Source organism: Canis lupus, chromosome 5, assembly GCF_003254725.2.
Source record: "Canis lupus dingo isolate Sandy chromosome 5, ASM325472v2, whole genome shotgun sequence".
Taxonomy (NCBI): domain Eukaryota; kingdom Metazoa; phylum Chordata; class Mammalia; order Carnivora; family Canidae; genus Canis; species Canis lupus.
The window spans coordinates 33559963-33572455 of NC_064247.1; the positions used below are offsets into that span (position 1 = coordinate 33559963).

The 12493-nt window shown below is 39.1% G+C and overlaps 1 long non-coding RNA gene across 2 annotated transcripts; it reads right to left on the reverse strand.

The window, feature by feature from the left end:
• Positions 1-1000: 1000 nt before the first annotated feature.
• Positions 1001-12003, reverse strand: LOC112647386 (uncharacterized). 2 transcript variants are annotated; one of them, XR_003128307.2, is made up of 3 exons: positions 11458-12003; positions 11094-11161; positions 1001-2172 (listed from the first exon to the last, which is right to left on the reverse strand). It is a non-coding gene; the product is annotated as an uncharacterized LOC112647386 (long non-coding RNA). The 2 variants fall into 2 exon arrangements; XR_003128306.2 differs by having other exon boundaries at positions 11094-12003.
• Between the last annotated feature and the right edge of the window lie 490 nt (positions 12004-12493).

Genomic DNA, 12493 nt, shown 5'->3' on the forward strand with positions numbered 1-12493 from the left:
ACCATGGTTGTGCAAATACCTCTTCAAGAACCTGCTTTCAGGATGCCTAGGTGGCTCAGCAGTTGAGCATCTGCCTTTGGCTCAAGGCATGATCTTGGGGTCCTGGGATTGAGTCCCACATGGGGCTCCCCGCAGGGAGTCTGCTTTCTCCCTCTGCCTATGTCTCTGCCTCTCTCTGTGTGTCTCTCATGAGTAAATAAATAAAATCTTAAAAAAAAAAAAAAAAGAAAAAGAACCTGCTCTCAGTTCTTTTGGGTAGATACCCAGACATGGAATTGCTGGGTCATATGGTAATTCTGTTTTCAATATTTTGAGGAAGTGCCATACTGTTTCCATAGTGGCTGCACCATTTTACATTTCCACCAGTAATGCACAGGGGTTCCAATTTTTGCACATCCTCATCTTATTTGTTTTTTTCGATTGTAGCCATCCTGATTGGGTGTGAGGTGATATCTCATTGTAAAATTATATTCTCTTTTAATTAGAAGAACAATAAGTGAATACGTTCTCGTTAGACATCATTCAAATCATACTGATACAGCTGGAGCCCAATTTATCCACCATTCAATCCTGTTTCCAGAGCTGATGGTGTGCTCAACGAGGACTCGTGTTGAGTGCCTATACTGTCCCTGACACTCTTCTAGGTGGGGAGGATACAGCAGCGAACAAAGGAAAGTCCCCACTGTTACAGTGGTTGAGGGAGGGAGCAGAGAATAAACAGACTTCTGGTGACCACATCTGGGGTTGTTGTCTTCAGGGCATTCCCCTCACCACCACCTCAAGTGGCCATGCGTGGGGAGGGATAAGGAGGTGGTACAAAGGAACCAGTCCGTGTCCACAGACCAAGGCACCTCCCGTAAAAACTCCTCTACTGGGTTGTTTATCCTCCAGGACCTATAGATACAGAGCTCAAGGTCTATGAGCTTTTCAAGAGCCTGCAACCATGTTTGAAGCCTGGAAATGATTATTGGCTCTAAAATATGAAAAGGAAGCCACAAAATAAAGGATAAATGTTTAATTAAAAGCATACAAACGTAATATTCCAACTTTATGAGTTTTTCAACTTTAGCATTTCACACATTTGAAAGTAATCTGTGGATCTGATTTTCTCACTTCTCAAGAATTTCCAATTATGAACAGATTTTTGGGAAAAAAATCAAAGCAAATTGCAAACTAAATGAGTTATACTCATTGACAATTTCAAAAGTGAGATTATAAAAATCCTCTCACTTTCCCCCTCCAAATTGTGTTTAGTGTTGACAGCAGTGCATTTTAATTTGTTTGCTATCTTGGAGTTTGGGCCTTAGTTATGTTCCTTGCCAGGTCGGGTGTCTAAACATGGCCCAGGTGGGTTTTCACTAACAGAATTGTGCAAGGCAGCCATCTCATTGAACCCAGGAAAGGTTCTGTTACCCTATTTTGCCAGTTTGCAGAGCCTGAGGATGACAGGCTCCAACAGAGGCTGTTTCAAGGGCATCTTGCAGCAAAAGGAAGAGGCTTCTGCCTCTTACTGGCTAGTCATGGGCCAACTCTGATCTTGGAACCTGGCCCCAAACCTCAGCCTTCTCCATGGCTTGTCCTTGAAATAGTAAATGACTCCCTGCTGTGTTCTGATGCCCAATTTCCCAATGCTTGTGTTTCTGAGAACAGAATTCCCACTGGTCCAAACTAACAGCTCTGCTCAGCAGTGGCTACTTTTTCCTTTTCCTTTTTCTTTTTCCTTCTGATCTTGGTGTTCTAGGAGTGTGGCCCTCTCCCTGGGTCAGGAAGCTGGCCGATGCTCTTGGTCCAACTATGGGAGATTCACCAGTGACCTTGTCACCTAGGAGAGACCTACATGAGTAGGAATAAGCTTCTTTTTAAAAAAAAATTATTCATGAGAGATACACAGAGAGTGGCAGAGACTGGCAGAGGGAGAAGCAGGCTCCCTGTGGGGAGCTTGATGTGGGACTCAATCCCAGGACTCCAGGGTCACGACCTGAGCTGAAGGCAGATGCTCAACCACTGAGCCATACAGGTTCCCCAGGAAGAAGCTTCTTATGCTCTGATCCAAGTTATTCCACCCATTTTATTATTCTCCTTGCCAGGGACAAGGACTTCATCAAGGACGCTTTGCTTTACCTCAGATAAGTATTTGCATAGTCTATACTTCTCCATCTTCAAACATCCAACCTGATTTTTAAAAGATAAAGTATTGCCTCTGAATACACACATATGTAATAAAAATGTGAAGAACGATGGGGAATGATAGTCGACAAATTCAGGATGATAGTTACTACTTCTTGGTGCTGATGGAGGGTTACTATAAATTGGTAATGAGTCATATTTTAGACTAGACACTGGGGACACAGTGTCCATTTTATTATTCTGCATACTTTGTTATATCAGAAATATTTGATAATAAATTTAAAAGGAAATACTTTTGCATCTGCTCCCATGATGATTAGTTGTGTTTGTTATTCTCAGTACTTGCTGGTTCTCCTCTTAACCTCCTTTCAATCACAGGTTTTCCCTTCCCTTGTGAACCTCTGCCAGCGTCCTCCCTCTTCCCCTTGTTCTCTGAAACTTGATTGACATCCACCCTCCAAACTTGACGTCTATTTTTGCTAATAACTCTCTCTTTGGGTGTTCCCTCATATGCCTCTTTATCTCCTTGGAAACTGTGTAGTCTTAAAATATCAATCTCTCTTACCTGCCACCTCTTCATTTACTATACAGAATCATAGAATTTTAGAGCTAGAACCACCACTTGAGATCATCTATTCCAAACTTCTCATCAGGTAGAAGGGAAAAAAAGGACACTTGGAGATTTAAGTTCATCCTGAGCCATAGCAAAACCAGGATTCCAAATGAGGCTAACTTCAGGTTTCCCATAAGATTGAAAACCAGGAGAATTTCTTTGCCCCTATCCCTAGAAATGCTTTGGGAGGTGGGAGGGAGGTTGATGGACCTCTGAAATGAACACAAAAGCTAAGAGGAAAATATTTACAATTGCACCAAAAAGAATAAAATACCTAGGAATAAACTTAACCAAGGAAGTGAAAGACTTGTACTCTGATGAAAGAAATTGAAGATGACACAAACAAATGAATATATTCCATGCTCACAGATTAGAATAATTAATACTGTTAAAATATCCATACTACCCAAAACAATCTACAGACTCAATGTAATACCAACAGCATTTTTCACAAAACTAGAACAAGTAATACTAAAATTTGTATAGAACCACAAAAGACCCTGAATAGCCAAAGCAATCCTGAGAAAGACAAGCAAACCGTGGGTATCAGAATCTTTCAAGATATACTTCAAAGCTGTAGTGATCAAAACAGTATGGTGCTGGCACAAAAATAGTGACATAGATCAATGGAACAGAATAGAAAACCCAGAACTAAACCCACACTTACATGGTCAATTAATCCATGACAAAGGAGGCAAGAATATATAAAGGGGAAAAGACAGTCTTTTCAATAAATGGTGCTTGGAAAACTGGAGAGCTACATGTAAAAGCATAAAACTGATCACTTTTTAACATCATACACAAAAATAAACTCAAAATGGATTAAAGACCTAAATGTGAGACCTGAAATCATAAAAATCCTAGAAAAGAATACAGGCAGTAAGCTTCTCTGACATTGGCCATTGGACTAATTTTACAGATATATTTCCCAAGGCAAGGGAAACAAAATAAAAAATTAACTATTGGGACCACATCAAAATAAAAAGCTTTTGCTCAGCAAAGGAAACCATCAATTAAAGAAAAAGGCAAGCTACTGAATGGGGGGAGACAGTTGCAAATGATATATCTAATAAGGGGTTAATATCCAAAATATATAAAGAACTTATACAACTCAATACCAAAAAACCCCCAGTCTGATTAAAAAATGGGTAGATGACCTGAATAGACATTTTTTTTCCAAAGAAGACATACAAATGGCCAGCAGATCCATGAAAAGATGCTCAACATCACTAATTATTAGGGAAATGAAAATAAAAACCACAATGAGATATTACCTCACACCTATCAGAATGGCTAAAATAAAAAAGACAAGAAATAACAAGTCTTGGCAATGATGTGGAGAAAATGCAACCTGTGTACACTGTTGGTGGACATATAAATTGGTACAGACACTGTGGAAAACAGTATGGAGTTCCCTCAAAAAATTAAAAATAGAAATATCATACAATCTAATAATTCCACTACTGGATATTTACCCAAAGAAAATGAAAACACTCATTCAAAAAGAGATACATACCCCTACGGTTATTGCAGCATTATTTACAAGAACCAAGACATGGAAGCAACCTAAGTGTTCACTGATTGGATGGGTGGATAAAGGAGGTATGGTGTGTATTTACAATGGAATATTATGCAGCTATACAAAAGGATGAGATCATGCCATTTGTGACAAGGTAGATGACCTAGAGGATATTATGCTAAGTGAAATAAGCCAGGCTATAAAAGACAAATACTTGATGATTTCACTCATAGGTGGAATTTTTAAAAAGCAAACAAATAAACAAATCGATACAAAACAGAATCATACCTATAAGTACAAAGAACAAATGGACAGTGGCCAGCAGGGCAGGAGACAGGAGGATGGGCAAAATGGGTGAGTGGCAGACATAGGCTTTCAGTTATGGAAAGGATGGGTCATAGGGATAAAAGATACAACACAGGCAATCTAATCAGCAGTGTTGTAATAGCATGGTATGGTGGCAGATGGTAACTACATTTTTGGTGAACACAACAACATATAAACTTGTCAAATCACTATGTGGTATGCCCAAAACTCAAGTAACCGTATGTGTTAACATTACTCAATTAAAAAAATAAATAAAAAATAAAAAGAAGATTAAAGTAAAATAGGGTCACTAAAGTGAATCCTAATTTAAGAAGACTGGTGTCTGTTTAAGAGAGGAGATTAGGACACAGATGTTCATGGAGGGAAGAGTACATGAAGACTCAGGGAGAAGAAGGCCATCTGCAAACCAAGGAGAGGTCTCAGAAGAAACCAGCCCTGACAACACCTTGATGTCAGACTTCTAGCCTACAGAATTGTGAGAAATTAAATTTCTGGGTTTAAAAAAAAAGATTTTATTTATTTATTCATGAGAGACACAGAGAGAGGGGCAGAGACACAGGTAGAGGGAGAAGCAGGCTCCCTGAGGGGACCCTGATGCGGGACTCAATCCCAGGGCCCCGGGATCATGCCCTGAGCCAAAGGGAGACACTCAACTGCTGAGCCATCCAAGTGCCCCTAAATTTCTGTTGTTCAAGCCAAACAACAAAAAAACCAAAAACCTGAGAGGAAAACCTTAGTGAGGGAGAAAGTAGTTGGTGGTTGAATGCTTCTCTCTCTCCCTCCCTCTCTCTCTCTCTCTCTCTCTCTCCCTCCCTCCCTCCCTCCCCCTTGGCAGCCTAGAGCAGAAGAGGGCCAGATATCTAGAGTGAGGTCATATTGTTTCATTTCTCTCCTTCACATTACTGTGGGAAGATTGCTGTACACCTTATTGCCACTGGGTAGAGAGAAGTGACATCTTTGTGATGTTGAGTCTACCTGTCAAAACACATGATATGCTTTTTCACGGGTTCCAGTCTTTTTTCTTTTGTTCTTCAACAGAGTTTTAAAGTTTTCTTTATACAGGTCTTGTACCTTTATTTTGGTTAAATTTATTCTCATATATTATGTTATTTTATTGTTGAAAGAGAAGATTCTAAAAGCTTCCTGAGAGAAAGAGAATCACCTACAAGAAACAATAAATATGTTGACATCAGACTTCTCAACGTCAAACTGGATGCAAGATAACAATGGAGTATTTCAGAGGACTTAGAACTTTTCAAACCCTAGAATTATTTTGTGCATTTTAACTGTTATTAAATGTGACCATGAAGGACGCCTGGGTGACTCAGTCAGTTATGTGTCTGCCTTTGGCTCAGGTCATGATCTTGAGGTCCTGGGACCACATCAAGCTCTCTGCTCAGCAGGGAGTCTGGTTCTCTCTCTCCCTCTTCTGTTGTCTCTCTTTCTCTTGGTCTCTCCCAAATAAATAAATACATAATCTTAAAAAAATGTGGCCATGAATTAAAAATATTGTCAGGCATATATATCCTCAAAAAGTTTACCACAACAATACCTTCTTTGAAACTATTTAACAAATTATTTATTCAGTGGCTTCCCTGGGGACTATAATAAGCATTTTAATTTAAAACAATCTAGTTTGGATGGATAATAACTTAATTTCAATAGTCTACAAAACTTTTGCTCCAGTATACCTTCATTCCTTAACTCCTTCTTTATACTATTATTATTGTGCGAATTACATCTTTAGATATTATAAGCCAATCAATGAGGTTTTATAATTGGTACTTTACGCAGTTGTTTTTAAATAACATAGGAGAAGAAAAGAATTAAAACAAAAATACACTTATATTGTCTTCTATATTTATGTATATAGTTACCTCTCCTGCTGCTCTTTATTTCTTCATGTGTACTCAAGATACTGTCTGGTGTCCCTTCATATCAGCCTTAAGGATTCCCTTTAGCATTTCTGAACAGATCTTCTAGTGACAAGTTATCTGTATTGTTTGTCTGGGAATATCTTAATTTCTCCTTCACTTTTGAAGGAGAATTTGGCTGCATATAGAATTGATGGCCTTTTTCTTTCAACCCTTTGAAGATATCATTCCACTGTCTTCTACCTCCATGATTTCTGATAGAAGTCAGCTGTTAATCTTATTGAAGCTCACTTGTATGAGAAATAGTTTTCTTTATGCTATTTTCAAGATTTTTTTGCCCTTGACTTTCACCAGTTGAACTATGATGTGTTTAGGTGTGGATCTATTTGAATTATTTTACTTGGAGTTTTTCAAGCTCCTTGGATGTGTACATTAGGTGTTTTCATCAATTCAGGAAGTCTTTAGTCATTATTTTTTCAAGTATTCTTTATTCTCTTTATTTTTCTCTTTTTCTGGGGCTCAAATTAAGTGTATATTGCTATCCTTGATGGTACCTTACAGGTCTCTGAAGTCCTGTTTTTCTTTCTTTTTTTTTTAGTCTTTTGTTTAGACTGGATAATCTCTATTAACCTATCTTCAAATTTGCTGATTCTTTCTTTGGACGGCTCAAATTTACTAGTTAGTCCCTTTAGTGAATTTTTCATTTCAATAATTGTACTTTTCAGCTCCAGAATTCCTTTTCAATTTTTTGGGGGGTAATTTTGTTGTTGATTTTGCTATTTGGTAAGACACTGTTTCATACTTTCCTTTAATTTTTGTTAAAGATTTATTTATTTGAGCAAGACAGAATGAGTGGGAGGGAGGGGCAGATGCAGAGGGACAAGAAGACTCCCCACTGAGCAGAGAGTCTGATGTAGGGCTTGATTCTAGGACCCCAGGATCATGACCTGAGCCAAAGGCAGACGCTTAACTGACTGAGCCACCGAGGTGCCCCTCCTTTAATTCTTAAGACATGGCATCCTTTAGTTTTTTAAACATATTTATAATAGCTGATTTCAAGTCTTTGTCTACTAAGTTAAACATCTGTGCTCCCTCAGTGATATTTTTAGTTGGCTGTTTAGTTTATTTTGCATGTGGCATTCTTTTCTGTTTCTTTGCAGAGCTTGTAAATTTTTGTGTAAAGTTAGACATTTAAAATAATATATGGTAACACCTAAAATCAGATTCCCTCTCCCAGGTTTGTTGTTGTCGTTGTTTATTATTATTATTTTTTAAAGATTTTATTTATTTATGAGAGACAGAGAGAAAGAGAGAGAGAGACACACACAGGCAGAGGGAGAAGCAGGCTCCATACAGGGTGTCCGACATGGGACTGGATCCTGGGTCTCCAGCTGAAGGTGGTGCTAAACTGCTGAGCCAGCTGGGTTGCCCTATTATTGTTTTTCCTGTGGCTGCTTATTTGCTTAGTGAATTTCCTAAATGATTTCTGTTAATTCTATGTTCCTTGTAGTGTGCAGCTCTTAACTTCTCTGCTAGCCTTTATTATTTTTTTCTTACAGTTCTTAGTTTTAAGTCTGGTTTTCTAGGGTTCACTCTTCATTCAGTATAATTTGGTGGTGAACCAGGGATTGGTCCAAAGACTTCCCTAAATGCCTTCTCTATGTGTCTCCTACTCTTTGACAAGGGGAGCTATCTCTGAAGGCACACATCAAACTTCAGTTTACCAAACAGCTTTAGCTCGCTCATCCTGACTACACAGGGCCTGAAGGTCAGCCAGAGGTGAGCGACTGGGGCCTACTACTTTCTGAGGTCTTTCCCAAGTATACACACTGTGCAGCCTTCTAGATCCCCAGGAATGCATTGGAACTTTTCAAAGTTCTCTATGATTTTCTAGTTATCCAGAGCTTACTCTTAAACTTTTGTTGGTGTTGGCCAGATCCTTGTTTCCTCTAACCAAAATCACACGCTTTGGTAGCTGATGTGTTGCCAGCAGATTGCTATTGTTTTTGGTAGTGCCCTAAATATAGTTTTTATTCCCCCCCTGAGCCAAGCTGTAACCACAGCACTTTGGCAATGAAGGTTTTCCAGGTAGCTGCAAAAGTGGACAAAATAATGACTGTGCTCTAGGGATGGGGCTCTTAACAGAGCTCCAAAAGAAGTTAGTCCTCTCCTTTAGCTTTGAGACTGTTGATGTTTCATGGCTACTGGGCCACCAAGCTGAGTAGAGAGAGAGGATAAGAATAACCCCAAGTTAAAATGTGACAAGCACCACTGTCTTATTGAAGTTCAGTAATTTCTCTTGGATTGATGATTCCCAGTTCATTTGGTGGCTTTGGCACCTTTCCAGAATTCTGAAATGGTTGGCGTTAGTTGTTTTGCCAGTATTTTTGTTGTTTTTATGGGAGAGTGGTTCACCAAGATCCTCACTTTACCATTTCAGAAGCCAATCTCCCTTGAAAGCATTTTTAAAGGAGAAGCACTTCAGCAAGATGGGAAATGAATCCAGGATGAAGCAATAAGTTATACAAAGTAAAAAAGAGAATATAACTTAGAAAAATGTAATGTTACTTAAATTAGCAATGTGTCTCTCCTGAAAAATATGTATATATTACAGATATCTTAGAAGTATAACACACTAGACTGGAAGCATGGTTGGAGGGAGGGGAATAGGGAACTGGTGGGAGGAGAAAAGACTAGAGGGTAATGAAATGTGTCTTGCTTAAGGAAACATCTAGAGCTGTCAAGGTTAAGAAATTGACAGGGGAAAGAGTAAATATAAGGGTCATGATACATTAGGGTTAACCATGTGAAGGGCATAAATAGAACGTATTATTTTCTACAGAATAATTTGATCTTGGCAACAGAAAGCAGAAGAATCCAGGGAAGGAAACTTTAAACTATTCCAAAGGTGGAAAGGAGTAGAAAGAAAAGTACAATAAATAGAAAACACAAAATGATTCAGCAGAAATGTGTCCTAAAGTAAAGTTAATAAATAAAAGTGAGGATGTGTCAGACTCACAGATCAAAATATGGAGGCTTTCTGAGTAGATATAAAACCAAGACACAATAATATATTGTTAGCAAGGACCATATAAGCAAAATTGGAAAACCAAATGTTAAAAAAGCCTGGCACATTAGGGAAAGAAATAACTCCAGGGTAGCAATTTTAACATCAGAAATAAAAATGAATTTAGGGTAAAAATAAGGGACAAATGGAGAGGTTCTATATTAAGAAGGAATAATAAATCAAAAATAAATACCAATCATAAGCAAATATGCACCCAGCAATGTAGCCTCAAAATACATTAAAAAAATCGCTAACATGGGGAAATGGATATAACAATAATTATATTTGGAGGTCTTAGCACAACTCCCAGAGTATGATACCACAAGCAGACCCAAAATAACCAGGATAGAATAACTGACTAATACAATCAATAATCTTGAGCTAAAACATGTGCACATTTGATACACATACCTTTTTATACCTAACAAATAAAGGAAATCTCCACATATTACAAAAGATGATATTAGTTATATTTTCCAACTATAATGAAATAAAGATACAATCTAGTAAAAACAGAACATTTAAGAATCCCATATTCCTAGAAAAAAATGATAACTATCTTTGGGCTAAAGAAGAAACGACAAGAAAAATCATGAAATACTTGGAACTGAATTGCAATGTCAAAGTGTGTACTAATGCAAAACATAAGGGAAATGAATATTTTTGACTTTTATTAGAAAGCAAGAAATGCTTAGAACAAAAGAGGTGAGTGTGTAACCCAAGGGGGAAAAGGTAACAGAGTAAACTCACAAAAACAAGAAGAAAGGAAGCAACCAAACAACAAAGCTAATGCAGAAATGAAGAAAACAAAAACAACGGACAAAATTAACAAAACTCAAAACATGTCTTTTGACAACTCTAAACATAAATCTCTGATAAGAGTAGCTAAGCAAAAAGGACCATGTTCAGCTAAGTGTGGCATATTTTTTGTTCATGCTTGTCAACTTAGAGTTGCCAGAGAGCTGTTTCTCCTCTCAGAAAAGAAGAGGCGTAGGCCGAGTCCCTAGAGGAGGTGAAGCCTATGCCCGGGGAAAGCAAAGACTTCTCCAGACATTCTGTGCAGATTTCCACCTGCAAGGGAATCTGGGAAGGTAAGCATTTCACTTGAACACACTTGCTGCCAGGAACACAATTTGGGTAGAAGAGAGAGAAGAATGCGTGTTGAGTATGCAAGCACAAGTTTATGTCTCGACAATACACCAATGCATTTGAAAACGGATTAAAAAAATATACAAAAATGTAAAATGTCATATGGACAAACAGAGAGATAACTGTAGAAGAGCTTGCATATAGGAAAACTTATTCTACTGACAGCTGGCTACAAACAGTTCTACCATTCGTTGACCAGCTGACTCTTACATGAGTTGCATAGAAAATAGAAAATATAAAGGCGAGGCTGGTATAAAGGCAAAACTAGTGAAGGAAAGTGAAAGGAAAGAAAAAGCAAAGTGAACATTTACGCAAAAATCTTCTTTTCAGCCGAGTCCATCAATGCATGTTTTTAAACATAATTTATCAGGATCAAATAAGGGTCAGCTAAGAATTAACAGTTAGTGTGAAACTTACCACCTGAATGGACTAGAGAAGAAAAATCACGTGACCTTCTCAAAAGATGCAGGAAATTCTTGATAAAGCTTGTGATGAAAATGGCATGAAAATGAGGAAGGGAAGTTTTTTTTTAAACTTAATAAAACCTTCAGCAGACATCATATTTAAAACTTTAGATGTGTTCTTTTCAAGGTCTGGAGTGAAATGAAAATGGTTGCTTTAGCATTACTAGTCAAGATGGTATCAGAAACCCTGGCTAACACACTTCCTGCCTAGATGGTTGCAGTGGTCTGCCCGAAACAGACTGCCTGTCCCCCAAAAGCTCCCCCAACTCAGACCCATTGCTCACAAGGCAAATGGCAAGAGAGGGTTAAAAACTTACATTTGTCTCTAGTGGCTGGTAAAACCTTCCCAGAAGCTGTGTGATGTTTAGAGGAAGGACCATGGGATTTGCAGGGGTCAGATCCACGCTCAAGCCACACTCTACCACTCTACCACTCTAACAGTTGTGATGCTGGGCAACTAGGTCAAGCAATTTCTCGAGACTCAGTTTCCCCTGCTGTAAAATGAGCATCCATGCTGTGAGAATTACAAGCATTACTGTACACAGGTGTTAGGCCCAGAGAGGGGAGGCATGGTTCAACCTCTGAGAGCTCCCCTTCCCATAGGTTGGCAGTTAGGGCATCCAGAATCTGGATCCAGTCTGTGTCTCCAACCTTGTTTCCCTCATACAAAATTCACCTGCTGGGACGCCTGGGTGGCTCAGTGGTTGAGCATCTGCCTTGGGCTCAGGGTGTGGTCGGGGGTCCTGGGATCAAGTCCCACATTGGGCTCCCCTCAGGGAGCCTGCTTCTTCCTCTGCCTGTGTCTCTGCCTTATTTATTATAAGTAAATAAAATCTTTATTATTATTTTTAAAGATTTTATTTATTCATGAGAGACACACACACACACACACACACACACACACACACACACAGAGAGAGAGAGAGAGAGAGAGAGAGAGAGAGAGAGAGAGAGAGGCAGAGACAGAGTCCCTGCAGGGAGCCTAATGTGGGACTTGATCCCAGGACCCCGGGATCATGACCTGAGCGGAAGGCAGACGCTCAGCCCCTGAGCCACCCAGGCGTCCCTACCACACTAGGATTAAGTGTTCTGTACAACTCGCTTGGAAAATAATAGTCTAAATAAGCCTGAGTATAAAGGTTAATGGGCTTACTCAGTTTGCTTTCCTCTTAGATGGAACCAGGATGTGTTAGGACTGGGGCACCTGGGTGGCTCCGTGGTTAAGCATCTGCCTTCTGCTCAGGTCATGATCCCGGGGTCCTGGGATCCAGTCCTGCATCGGGCTCCCTGCAGGGACCTCTGCCTGTGTCTCTGCCTCTCTCCCTGTGTGTCTTTCATGAATAAATAAATAAG